We start from the raw sequence: 13,445 nt of genomic DNA on the forward strand, positions 1-13,445 counted from the left end.
CAGAAGGTCCCAGGTTCAATCCCCGGCATCTCCAACTAAAAAGGGTCCAGGCAAATAGGCATGAAAAATCTCAGCTTGAGACCCTGGAGAGCCATGAATGGGGCTGTGGCTCAGTGGTAGAGCATCTGCTTGGTAAGCAGAAGGTCCCAGTTCAATCCCCGGCATCTCCAACTCAAAAGGGTCCCGGCAAACAGGTGTGAAAAACCTCAGCTGAGACCCTGGAGAGCCACTGCCAGTTTGAGAAGACAATACTGACTTGATGAACCAAGAGTCTGATTCAGTAGAAGGCAGTTTCATATGTTCATATGTTCATTACCTGTTCAGGGGCTCTCTGGACTTCTCTGTCTTGCTTTTGGAGCCATTTGCAATTTGTTGCAAATTTGTTGCAGAAGACAATACTGACTTGATGAACCAAGAGTCTGATTCAGTAGAAGCAGTTTCATATGTTCATATGTTCATTACCTGTTCAGGGGCTCTCTGGACTTCTCTGTCTTGCTTTTGGAGCCATTTGCAATTTGTTTATTATATTTGATTGATGTATACCATTCCTGTTTGCCAATTTCACCTTAGAGGCAGCCCCGAGAAACATCTATAAAACGAAACAACAATTTTACTCCTAACCGGACCCCATTTGCAAACTGTTGGACATTTTAAGCTGGAGAGATGACAAGGGAAATGCGGGAGAGGGGCCAGAAATGAAATAATTCTGCAGCAAAGGAAGCTGCCTCCTGCAAACGATCTCCATGTTTACGCAGACATGGAGAGCGGTGCTTGTTACTTCTGGATTCGGTTCTCGAGTACAAAGGAGACTTTCTAAATATAGGCCTTGTCGAGATGATTAGGTCATCGGCTGCTAGAGGAGACATTCAACGCAATTACGAACCAAACCATGCATCAGAGAGATGCAAAAAGGTAATCATGCCAGCTCAAGAAGAAGAAGATATTAGATTTATATCCCACCCTCCACTCCAAAGAGTCTCAGAGGGGCTCACAATCTCCTTTCCCTTCTTCCCCCACAACAGACACCTGTGAGGTAGATGAAGATATTGGATTTATATCCCGCCCTCCACTCCGAAGAGTCTCAGAGGGGCTCACAATCTCCTTTCCCTTCCTCCCCCACAACAGACACCTTGTGAGGTAGATGAAGATATTGGATTTATATCCCGCCCTCCCACTCCGAAGAGTCTCAGAGTGGCTCACAATCTCCTTTACCTTCCTCCCCCACAAACAGACACCACTGTGAGGTGGGTGGGGCTGGAGAGGGCTCTCACAGCAGCTGCCTTTTCGAGGACAACCTCTGCCAGAGCTATGGCTGACCCAAGGCCATTCCAGCAGGTGCAAGTGGAGGAGTGGGGAATCAAACCTGGTTCTCCCAGATAAGAGTCCACACACTTAACCACTACACCAAACTGGCTCTCCACAACTCTCAGAGCCAAGTGCCCATTTCACAGTGCTGCAAGGGCTTCCTTCCCTCACTGAGTCACTTCTGAGAATGTGCTCTTTTCCTCCTGTGTCTGTGTGTGTGTGTAAAATCAGGCCTTGGGATAGGGGCTTGCCTGGCCTTGGTCGTCAAACTGCTGCCTCATAGAGGCTTATGAAGTGTTTGTGGGATTAGGGTTTTAAGCCACTAATAATTTTGCTGTTCTCCTACAGGAGGAAAGAACTGGTTTTTATTCGGAAGCTGGGAAAAGGCCTGTTGTTTCATGGGAGAGCCAGCTATGGTGGGGAAATATTTGGAGGTTTGGAGGGAAGGGGGGAGCCTGCGGAGGGAAGTGTTTGGGGAGGGAGGTACCTCAGCAGGGTACAAGATCACGGAGTCCATCTTCCAAAGCAGCCCTTTTCAATCAATCACCTTTTATTTCTCCAAGGGAACTGATTCTGTCATTGGGAGATGAGTTGTAATTCCAGGAGATCTCTGGGACTCCCCTGGAGGTTGGCAAGCACAGGCAAGGTGTACCTATTGCCTCTTCCCAGCAGATCAATTCTCCATGATTTTCTATGGGAATAAATCTCCATAGGGAATAAAAGAGTTCCCAGCAGACATTTCCCTCCCCTCCCCTGCTTTCTGACGACCTGAAGCGGGGGGAGGGTCTCCAAACCGGGGGATTCCCTGCCCCCACCTTAGGGTTGCCAATCCCCAGGTGGGGGCAGGGGATCCCCCGATTTGGAGGCCCTTTCCCCGCTTCAGGGTTGTCAGAAAGCGGGGGGGGGGGGGGTGGAATGTCTGCTGGGAACTCTTTTATTCCCTATGAAGATTTATTCCATAGAAAATCATGGAGAATTGATCCGTGGGTATCTGGGGCTCTGTGGGGGGGCTGTTTTTTGGGATAGAGGCACCAAATTTTAAGTATAGCATCTAGTGCCTCTCTCCAAAATACCCCCCAAGTTTCAAAAAGATTGGACCAGGGGGTCCAATTCTATGAGCCCCAAAAGAAGGTGCCCCTATCCTTCATTATTAAATATGGAAGGAAGGCATTGAAAAGGTGTGCCGTCCCTTTAAATGTGATGGCCAGAACTCCCTTTGGAGTTCAATTATGCTTGTCACAGCCTTGATCTTGGCTCCACCCCTAATGTCTCCTGGCTCCACCCCCAAAGTCCCCAGATATTTCTTGAATCGGACTTGGCAACCCTACCCCACCTGGGGATTGGCAACCCTAAGCCCTGCGCTATGGCATCGTATTAGCCTCTCCCGCCCCCTTTGTTGGCTGCAGTGAGATGCTGAAAGAAGACAGAATTCAGGAGCATGAAAGAAGGGAGGAAACAGGCTGGGATGAACCTTGAGATCTGTAGAAATGCTGCTCTCTTTCAAAACAAAAGAAAACAACAACAGCAAAAAAACACCCACTAGTTCCTAAGTCAAAGACGTTGATGAAAACAACCCCTCCAAGGTTCCAGCACGAAAGGTTCAATCTTCATTTTTTCCTCTGCTTTGCTGGCTTCGCTCTTTAACTTGTAGGAATCCAGAGGAAAGCTCCACCCACAGAATTTCTGCACGCCAAACTGCCGGTAAAGGCCTGTGGCCATAGCAGCCCTCCCCGGTGTCGCCCTCCCCCAAATCCTCCCCACCTCATTGCCCCCGCATCTGTTTGAGAGACTTGCTTGCCAGTCCATTGCAGGACTGGAGAAAAATAGCCTCAATCATCTGGAGTAATGGCACATGCCACGTTCCTTCCACATGGCCAGTTGGGCCTCATTTCCTGTGTCGCTTTGTGCCTAATAAACACGTTACACTCCAAGGCAAGGTTTAAGAAGAAAGTGCAGAAAGGGAAGTAGGTAGCATCCAAAACCACTTCCACAAGGCATCGCTGTTAAATTAAAGGGGCATCAAAACCAATCTTTGCAAACGGAATTGGTCGTCGTGCTCACAATCCATTGTTTCATTTGGGCATGTTTAGCCCCATGCTGAAAAGGAAGAAACAACCACCAAAACGTTCCTTAGAGTGGAACAGGGACGAAGAAAGGCTGTAGTTTGGGGAAAGGGCACTGCAGGTCGGTGCAAATAAATGCACCTTGATCCAAGCTTCTGTTTCTTCAAGTTTGACTACTGCACTAAGGGGCTACCCTTGGAGATAACTTAGAAGCTTTACCTGTTATAAACCAGAACGTTCAATACATCTTTTCATGGAAAATTGGGGTTATATATACAGCTTCATCTGAACAATAGTTATGTAAGAGAAGTCATGTTGGATCAGGCCAGTGGCCCATCCAGTCCAACACTCTGTAACACAGTGACCAAAAAAACCAAGTGCCATCAGGAGGTCCACCAGTGGGGCCAGGACACTAGAAGCCCTCCCACTGTGCCCACCAAGCACCAAGAATACAGAGCATCACAGCCCCAGACATAAGAACGTAAGAGAAGCCATGTTGGATCAGGCCAATGGCCCATCCAGTCTAACACTCTGTGTCACATAAGAACATAAGAGAAGCCATGTTAGATCAGGCCAATGGCCCATCCAGTCCAATACTCTGGGTCAAATAAGAACATAAGAGAAGCCATGTTGGATCAGGTCAATGGCCCATCCAGTCCAAACCCTCTGAGTCAAATAAGAACATAAGAGAAGCCATGCTGGATCAGGCCAATGGCCCATCCAGTCCAACACTCTGTGTCACACAGTGGCCAAATATACCAAGTGCCATCATTGGGGCCAGGACACTAGAAGCCCTCCCACAGTTCTTCTCCCTCAAGCATCAGTGCCCCAGACAGAGTTACATCTATAAGGACATAAGAGAAGCCCTGTTAGATCAGGCCAATGGCCCACCCAGTCCAACACTTTGTGTCACACAGTGGTCAAAAAAACCCAGGCACCATCAGGAGGTCCATCAGCAGGGCCAGGACACTAGAAGCCCTCTCACTGGTTCAAGGCAGGCTAGGGTTACCAAACACCTGGCGGTGGCTGAAGATCCACTGGAATTACAACATCTTCAGGCTACGGAGATCAGCTCCCCTGGATAAAATGGCTGATTTGGAGGGAAACTTTATGGCATTTTACCCTGAGGTCCCTCCCTTCCCCAAGCCCCGCCCTCTCCAGGCTCCGCCTCCTAAATCTCCAGGAATGCCCAAAACCCAGATCTGGCGAGCCTAATTCAGGCTTGTGTTTATAATGTATTTCTGAATTATGGTTTGATTTTTTTTTTTTTTTTGGCTAGTCAGTTTGAGCAATCGGGAAAGCGGTCCATAAACATTTCAGAAATCAAAGAAATAGTTTTCTAGCCTATCAACTGGCTCCCTTTGTTGCTTGCACAAAAAAGAAAGAAAACCCAACAAATATCGCGCCGTACTTTATGACAAAGGTTAAATGCACCAGTGAGTTAAGTTTCAGCAGACTGTGCAGGGCCTTAGCGATGGGGTTTCCATTACTGCTAATGGGACTCATGCGGTTTAATTTCATGCGTGCGGCCGTAAAAATGGCCCCCCCGGCTACAAAATTTCAGCGCTGAGCTCCAGCCTCTTGAAAGTTAGAAGGTAAACAGAACTTCTCACCATGGTGTTACTTGCTTTCTTCACTAGACGGTCTTTAAAAAAAAAAAGACAGAATCTGCAGTCTGTGCTGTGAGTGTATGCAAGCCCCTACTGCCTGTGTTTACTTTGCAGTAAGTCCCCCTGCACTCAATGGGACTCCTCCCAAAGAAAGTCTGTGTAGGAGGCAACTACAAGCGAATGTCTAGCTTGCTGTTACTTATAAACCCTTTCTATTGGTTGAGCTTCTGTGATGTCATGGAAAGTTCACAAACATTCTAAAACCACAGGAGGGGAAAAAAGGATATCAACAGAATGCCAAGAAAGGATGGTGATGCATTTCATTTTGCTTGCATTTGTGTAGGAGGCAACTACAAGTGAATGTCTAGCTCACCGTTACTCATAAACCCTTTTTATTGGTTGAGCTTCCATGATGTCATGGAAAGTTCACAAACATTCTAAAACCACAGGAGGGGGAAATGGTATCAACAGAATATTGACTGCATCGCTTCTGTAAGGAAAGAGAAAGGCTGAGTTGGATTGGGGGCACTGCCAGTAAGAAGAGGGTTGGGGGGGTGTCGTGGCTCTGGACTCTGTAGCCTCTGGGGAGCCAAACCAGAGACATGCCCTGGAGGACATGCCCTGGAGACATGCACTTTACTTTGCTCTGGTAAGACCTCACCTAGAGTACTGTGTTCAGTTTTGGGCACCACCTTTTAAGAGGGATATAGACAAGCTGGAACAGTCCAGAGGAGGGCAACGAAGATGGTGAGGGGTCTGGAGACCAAGTCCTATGAGGAAAGGTTGAAGGAGCTGGGGATGTTTAGCCTGGAGAGGAAGCAGCTGAGAGGTGATATGATCACCATCTTCAAGTATCAACAGAAGTATAGTGTCCAGATCACGTGATGTGATGGTATCGCTTTACATTGCTCCGGCAAGACCTCACCTGGAGTCTTGTGTTCAGTTTTGGGCACCACATTTTAAGAAGGATATAGATAAGCTGGAACAGGTCCAGAGGAGGGCGAGGAAGATGATGAGGGGTCTGGAGACCAAGTCCTATGAAGAAAAGTTGAAGGAGCTGGACATGTTTAGCCCGGAGAGGAGGCAGCTGAGAAGTGATAGGATCACCATCTTCAAGTACTTGAAGGGCTGTCCTATAGAGGATGGTGTGGAATTGTTTTCCATGGCCCCAGAAGGTAGAACCAGAACCAACAGGTTGAAATTAAATCAAAAGAGTTTCCAGCTCAACATTAGGAAGAACTTCCTGACCGTTAGAGCGGTTCCTCAGTGGAATAGGCTTCCTCAGGAGGTGGTGGGCTTTCCTTCCTTGGAGGTTTTTAAACAGAGGCTAGATGGCTATCTGACACCAATGAGGATCCTGTGAATTGAGGGGGGAGATGTTTGTGAGTTTCCTGCATTGTTCAGGGGGTTGGACTAAATGACCCTAGAGGATCCCTTCCAACTCTATGATTCTCTGATTCAGTCTTGTCAGTCAGCTGCTCTTTGGCTGTCAGTTTCTTCCAGACCAGGCCTTTGTGGGATCCATCTTGCTCTGGCAGGCCTCTTCCGAGAAAAGATGGGAATGCATTTCATTTTGCTAGCATTTGCAGTCAGCTGAGCTTCCCTCCTTGCAAATCACAACTAACTTACGATGCATATATGTAGCATATGTAGCTGCCTTATACTGAATCAGACCTTTGGCCCATCAAAGTCAGTATTGTCTTCTCAGACTGGCAGTGGCTCTCCAGGGTCTCAAGCTGAGGTTTTTCACACCTATTTGCCTGGACCCTTTTTTGGAGATGCCAGGGATTGAACCTGGGACCTTCTGCTTCCCAAGCAGATGCTCTACCACTGAGCCACCGTCCCTCCCCAAATGCATTTATGCATTTATTTTATTTATCAATAGCTTGATAAAACACCTTTTGAAAGCGATTTCCCAAGATAATGTTGCACATATAAAGCCACAATTACAGGATGAAATGCTAACAAACAGCGCGAAGCCACCGTCTTCCCTGCCAAGCTGCTAACTCTGCTGAGCTCGATTGGGCTAGGATCTGGGAGAACCAGGTTCAAATGTCCACTCTGCCATGGAAGCTTGCTGGGTGACCTTGGGGCAGTTACACACTCTCACCCTAACCTACCTCACAGGGCTGCTATAGGATCAAATAGAAGAGAGGAGGAGAGGAATGGAGGAGAGAATGGAGAGAGCCAGTTTGGTGTAGTGGTTAAGTGTGCGGACTGTTATCTGGGACCGGGTTATATTCCCCACTCCTCCACTTACAGCTGCTGGGATGGCCTTGGGTCAGCCATCGCTCTGGCAGAGCTGTCCTTGAAAGGGCAGCTGCTGGAAGAGCTCTCTCAGCGCCACCCACCTCACAGGGTGTCTGTTGTGGGGGAGGAAGGTAAAGGAGATCGTGAGCCACTCTGAGACTCTCTGGAGTGGAGGGCGGGATATAAATCCAGTATCTTCATCTACCTCACAGGGTGTCTGTTGTGGGGGGGGGGGGAGTTAAAGGAGATTGTGAGCTGCTCTGAGACTCTTCGGAGTGGAGGGCGGGATATAAATCCAATATCTTCATCTACCTCACAGGGTGTCTGTTGTGGGGGAGGAAGGTAAAGGAGATTGTGAGCCGCTCTGAGACTCTTCAGAGTGGAGGGTGGGATATAAATCCAATATCTTCATCTACCTCAAGGGTGTCTGTTGTGGGAGAGGAAGGTAAAGGAGATTGTGAGCCGCTCTGAGACTCTTCAGAGTGGAGGGTGGGATATAAATCCAATATCTTCATCTACCTCACAGGGTGTCTGTTCTGGGGGAGGAAGGGAAAGGAGATTGTGAGCCGCTCTGAGACTCTTCAGAGTGGAGGGTGGGATATAAATCCAATATCTTCATCTACCTCACAGGGTGTCTGTTCTGGGGGAGGAAGGGAAAGGAGATTGTGAGCCGCTCTGAGACTCCTCGGAGTGGAGGGCGGAATATAAATCCAATATCTTCATCTACCTCACAGGGTGTCTGTTGTGGGGGAGGAAGGGAAAGGAGATTGTGAGCCGCTCTGAGACTCTTCGGAGTGGAGGGCAGGATATAAATCCAATATCTTCATCTACCTCACAGGGTGTCTGTTGTGGGGGAGGAAGGGAAAGGAGATTGTGAGCCGCTCTGAGACTCTTTGGAGTGGCGGGCGGGATATAAATCCAATATCTTCTTCTTATGTAAGTTGCTTTAGGTCCCCTTGGGGAGAAAGGCATGGTATAGAATGATGTACATCAATAAATAGTATTGTCCACTTTTTCAATACCAGCTGCCTGAGACATATCAATAGGAGGTTCCTGGGGATTGAACCTGGAATCTCCTGCTGACAAAGCTGGTGCTAATCCTGTGCATTTGTCTTGTTTCTTATGGGAGAGAATTCCACGGTCGGGGGCTGCAGCTGAGAAGGCCCTACTAAAAAGGGACAATAAACCTCCCCTATAAACAACCTTTATGTTAAGGATTCTTAGGAAACGGATTGAGAATAAAATGGCCAGTATTGTAATGCCCCTGTATGGATCTTACGGTGTGTCCTGATTTGGAATACAGTGTACAGTTCTGGTCACCGTATCTCAAAAAAGGACACTGCAGAGCTGGAAAAGGTACAGAGGAGGGCAACCCGGATGATTAGGGGGTTAGAGCACCTTCCCTAGGAGGAAAGGATGGAGAGTCTGGGACTTTTCAGTTTAGAAAAGAGTCAACTAAGAAGAGACATGATAGAAGTTTATGCAATTATGAACGGGGTGGAGACCCTTGAAAAATAGGGGGGGGGGGGGCGGAATTCCCTCTCCCAAAATATTAGAACTTGAGGACATCCAATAAAACTGATGGGCAGAAGGTTCAGGACAGACAAAAAGAGATACGACTTTCCACAGAGAGCGACTAAAACATGGGATATGCCATCAGAGAACATTGCGACAGCCAGAGGAATAAACCGCTTTAAAAGGGGGCTAAATAGATTCATGGAGGACATCAATGTCTACTTGCCATGGCGACTGAGGGGAACCTCCACATTCAGAGGCACCAACCCTCTGAATCCCAGAGCCAGGAGGCAACATCGGGAGAAGGCCTCGGCCTTTATTCCCTGCCGTTGGTTGTGCAGAGGAACTGGTTGGCTGTCGCGTGAGACACGTTGCTGGACTGCTCTGATCCAGCAGAGCTCTTCTTATGTTCTTTTGCGGGGAAGTTTTATTGGCAGACTTGAAAGCCTCGTGAAGATGCTCCGCCCAAGTGCCCCGACTGGTGCCATCTGGGACTGGCAAGGCTCACGTTGGTGTTGAAACTACCTGGAAAGCAGAAGGGCAGGAGGAAAGGCCGTGTGTGCAGCTCATGCTGGCATCCGCTCAGTCCTCGGGCAGAGATTTCTTCATCTGCTGCCTGCCAGGAGGCATTTGCTGCAAGCTGCTCTTGTTCCTCCATCATCATCATCATCATCATCATCATCATCATCATCATCATCATCATCATCCATCATTGCGTACATTAAATCCCATCGTAATTGCTGGCACAATTTCCCTGCACTTTGCACCTTCCTTGCCACCCAGGCAAAGGGCATCTCTCTTCTGAACACCGTTCTTATTTTGTTCTTTTAACAGGTCTTCCTATCCAGTTAGGGCCTATTTGTAATATGTACGGGGAGCGAGGAGGGGAGCACCCCAGTGACATGAAACCAGGCAGCACTATTCATTTCTGTGCATTCGTCTCACAACGCAGAAAGAAAGGGTCGCATCAATGGCGAATCAAAGTAGAAAAGGGGTCCAGATTGGCGCAGCGCGAAATATTTATTTCACTTAGGGATTCTGTACCTGGCACACCATCATGTCCCTCCTTCTCTGCCTTCTATTCGCCAGCCATTGTCTGCTTTCTCTGAACCGTGGCATGAAGATGACGATGATGATGATATTGGATTTATATCCCACCCTCCATTCCAAATCTCAGAGCGGCTCACAATCTCCTTTGTCTTCCTCCCTCACAACAGATACCCTGTAAGGTGGGTGGGGCTGAGAGGGCTGTCACAGCAGCTGCCCTTTCAAGGACAACTTCTGCCAGAGCTATGGCTGACCCAAGACCATTCCAGCAGGTGCAAGGGGAGGAGTGGGGAATCAAACCCGGTTCTCCCAGATAAGAGAGCTATGGCTGACCCAAGGCCATTCCAGCAGGTGCAAGTGGAGGAATGGGGAATCAAACCCGGGTCTCCCAGATAAGAGAGCTCTGGCTGACCCAAAGCCACTCCAGCAGCTGCAAGTGGAGGAGTGGGGAATCAAACCCGGTTCTCCCAGATAAGAGAGCTCTGGCTGACCCAAGGCCATTCCAGCAGGTGCAAGTGGAGGAGTGGGGAATCAAACCCTGTTCTCCCAGATAAGAGAGCTCTGGCTGACCCAAAGCCACTCCAGCAGCTGCAAGTGGAGGAGTGGTGAATCAAACCCGGGTCTCCCAAATAAGAGAGCTATGGCTGACCCAAGGCCATTCCAGCAGGTGCAAGTGGAGGAGTGGGGAATCAAACCTGGTTCTCCCAGATAAGAGTCCACACACTTAACCACGACACCAAACTGACTCAAGATGAACTTGAATTCAAGGAACTCCCATCGCTTCAGGGAAAACATGGAGATCAGGGTGTACTCTGTTTACTGATTGCCTGAAGGTTGGTTTATTTATTTATTTATTTATTTATATTTTATTTGCATGATGTATCGTCTGCCTCTCTCACTGGGACTTCAGGTGGATTGTGCAGATTGAGTGGGGATGGGACCTTCAGTGAGCAATGCAATCGAGTTAGCCTTGTAGAACCAACCAGAATCCTAAATACAGAACCGAAGCCAGGCATAAGAATTAACGCGGCTTGGCTTCGCGAACGAAGATTTAAGAAGGGTGCAATAGTCCACGTTTGCTGCAGGCTCGCTGGTGGCTGACAAGACCAATGTGGGACAGGCAGGTCCGGCCACAGCGGCTGCAGGGAAAAGTCTGATTTAGGGTTGGTCACATTAAATGATGCAAAAATTACATAGTAGTATCCTGGCTTCACCAAGTGACACAACATTGTATAGACCACAGTCCTTAATAATTTATCCAAGAAACGTTGCGAATCGTTTTGCACAACACCTACATAGAAAAGCCCTTGGGGATAATTCAGTTTTTGCATAGTTTGTGGAGAGTCATGAGGGCAGGAGCCTTCCTGGCCTCCTCAGGCAGGCTGTTCCTTAAAGTGGGGGCCACCACAGAGAAGGCCCTTGTACGGGTCATTGTTGATTGTGTCCGTTTGCAGGTTGGCACTTGCATGGAGAAAGGTGGTCTCACAGATACGGGGGTCCAAGGCCATGAAAGGCTCTGTATGCGACAGCCAACGCCTTAAACTTGAGCGTAGTAATGGATGGGCAGCCAGTGGAGTGACTGGTTGTGATCTGCCTTGTGTCCCAGGGAGAAAGGATGCTAACTGAAAATAATAGTAAGAATTAGTCTTCAAAACAGACTAATTCTCTTCTGTAATTTGGAAGTCTGCATTTTCTTGGGAGCTCATGAGTGTGCTTTGTGGAATAAACCTGGCAATTTGTTTCCTGCTCACGTCTTTTAGAAGTCTGTGGGTGGGGGGTAGGGGAGAGGTGTTTGAAGAATGCAGTTATCAAAGACAGAGTCATGACCATAGGGCACACAATCCAGAAGGCAAACTAACGGGAGGCATTTAACAACACTCCCATGCTCCCTTGCTGCTTTCCAATGTGCTCTGCATAGGAGCACTATGTCAGTTTGTGGCCACTGCCTCTCCCTCCCTGTCCTATCCAACCTGAAGCCTTCCTATGCATGCTCAGAGGCTTTCTTTCATTACTTGGTCTGTTCCAGCCCTGAGTTCAGGGATTCACTCCTCCCCATCAGGGCCACGAAAGCCGACAGCACAATAAATTTAGTAGTGTTTAGGAAACCACAGGACATTGCTGCCATTTCCGTGGACAATTATTGGAAGCAAGTCCTAGGGTAAACTAGTCCCCGCTTAATTCCTAGGCCAGGGTTGTCAGACCAGGAGTTTAAAATATCCACATTAACTCTGTTCCATGGAGCAGCACTTTAAGGAGAGAGGTGTGTGTGTCTATGCGTGCATGTGTCTATGAAGAAGATATTGGACTTATATCCCACCCTTTCCTCTGAATCTCAGACCAGTCACAATCTCCACTACTTCCCCCCCACACACACACAACAGACCCCCCCCCCCCTGTGAGGTAGGTGGGGCTGAGAGAGCTCTTACAACAGCTGCCCTTTCATGGACAACTCTTGTGAAAGCTATGGCTGACCCAAGGCCATTCCAGCAGCTGCAAGTGGAGGAGTGGGGAATCAAACCCAGTTCTCCCAGATAAGAAAGCTCTGGCTGACCCAAGGCCATTCCAGCAGCTGCAAGTGGAGGAGTGGGGAATCCAACCCGGTTCTCCCAGATAAGAGAGCTATGGCTGACCCAAGGCCATCCCAGCAGCTGTGAGTGGAGGAGTGAGGAATCAAACCTAGTTCTCCCAGATAAGAGAGCTCTGGCTGACCCAAGGCCATCCCAGCAGCTGCAAGTGGAGGAGTGGGGAATCAAACCCGGTTCTCCCAGATTTGAGAGATATGCCTGGCCCAAGGCCATTCCAGCAGCTGCAAGTGGATAAGTGGGGAATTAAACCCGGCTCTCCCAGATAAGAGAGCTCTGGCTGACCCGAGGCCATTCCAGCAGCTGCAAGTGGAGGAGTGGGGAATCAAACCCGGCTCTCCCAGATAAGAGAGCTCTGGCTGACCCGAGGCCATTCCAGCAGCTGCAAGTGGAGGAGTGGGGAATCAAACCCGGCTCTCCCAGATAAGAGAGCTCTGGCTGACCAGAGGCCATTCCAGCAGCTGCAAGTGGAGGAGTGGGGAATCAAACCCGGCTCTCCCAGATAAGAGAGCTCTGGCTGACCCGAGGCCATTCCAGCAGCTGCAAGTGGAGGAGTGGGGAATCAAACCCGGCTCTCCCAGATAAGAGAGCTCTGGCTGACCAGAGGCCATTCCAGCAGCTGCAAGTGGATGAGTGGGGAATTAAATCCGGCTCTCCCAGATAAGAGAGCTCTGGCTGACCTGAGGCCGTTCCAGCAGCTGCAAGTGTAGGAATGGGGAATCAAACCCGGTTCTCCCAGATAAGAGAGCTCTGGCTGACCCGAGGCCGTTCCAGCAGCTGCAAGTGGAGGAGGGGGGAATCAAACCCGGTTCTCACAGATAAGAGAGCTATGGCTGACCCAAGGCCATTCCAGCAGATGCAAGTGGAGGAATGGGGAATCAAACCCAGTTGTCCCAGATAAGAGAGCTATGGCTGACCCAAGGCCATTCCACCAGCTGCAAGAGGAGGAGTGCATAATCAAACCTGTTTCTCCCAAATAAGAGAGCTATTGCTGACCCGAGGCCATTTCAGCAGCTGCAAGTGGAGAAGATATTGGATTTATATCCCGCTCTCCACTCCGAAGAGTCTCAGAG

This window comes from Heteronotia binoei, chromosome 12, assembly GCF_032191835.1.
Source record: "Heteronotia binoei isolate CCM8104 ecotype False Entrance Well chromosome 12, APGP_CSIRO_Hbin_v1, whole genome shotgun sequence".
NCBI classification, from domain to species: Eukaryota; Metazoa; Chordata; class Lepidosauria; order Squamata; family Gekkonidae; genus Heteronotia; species Heteronotia binoei.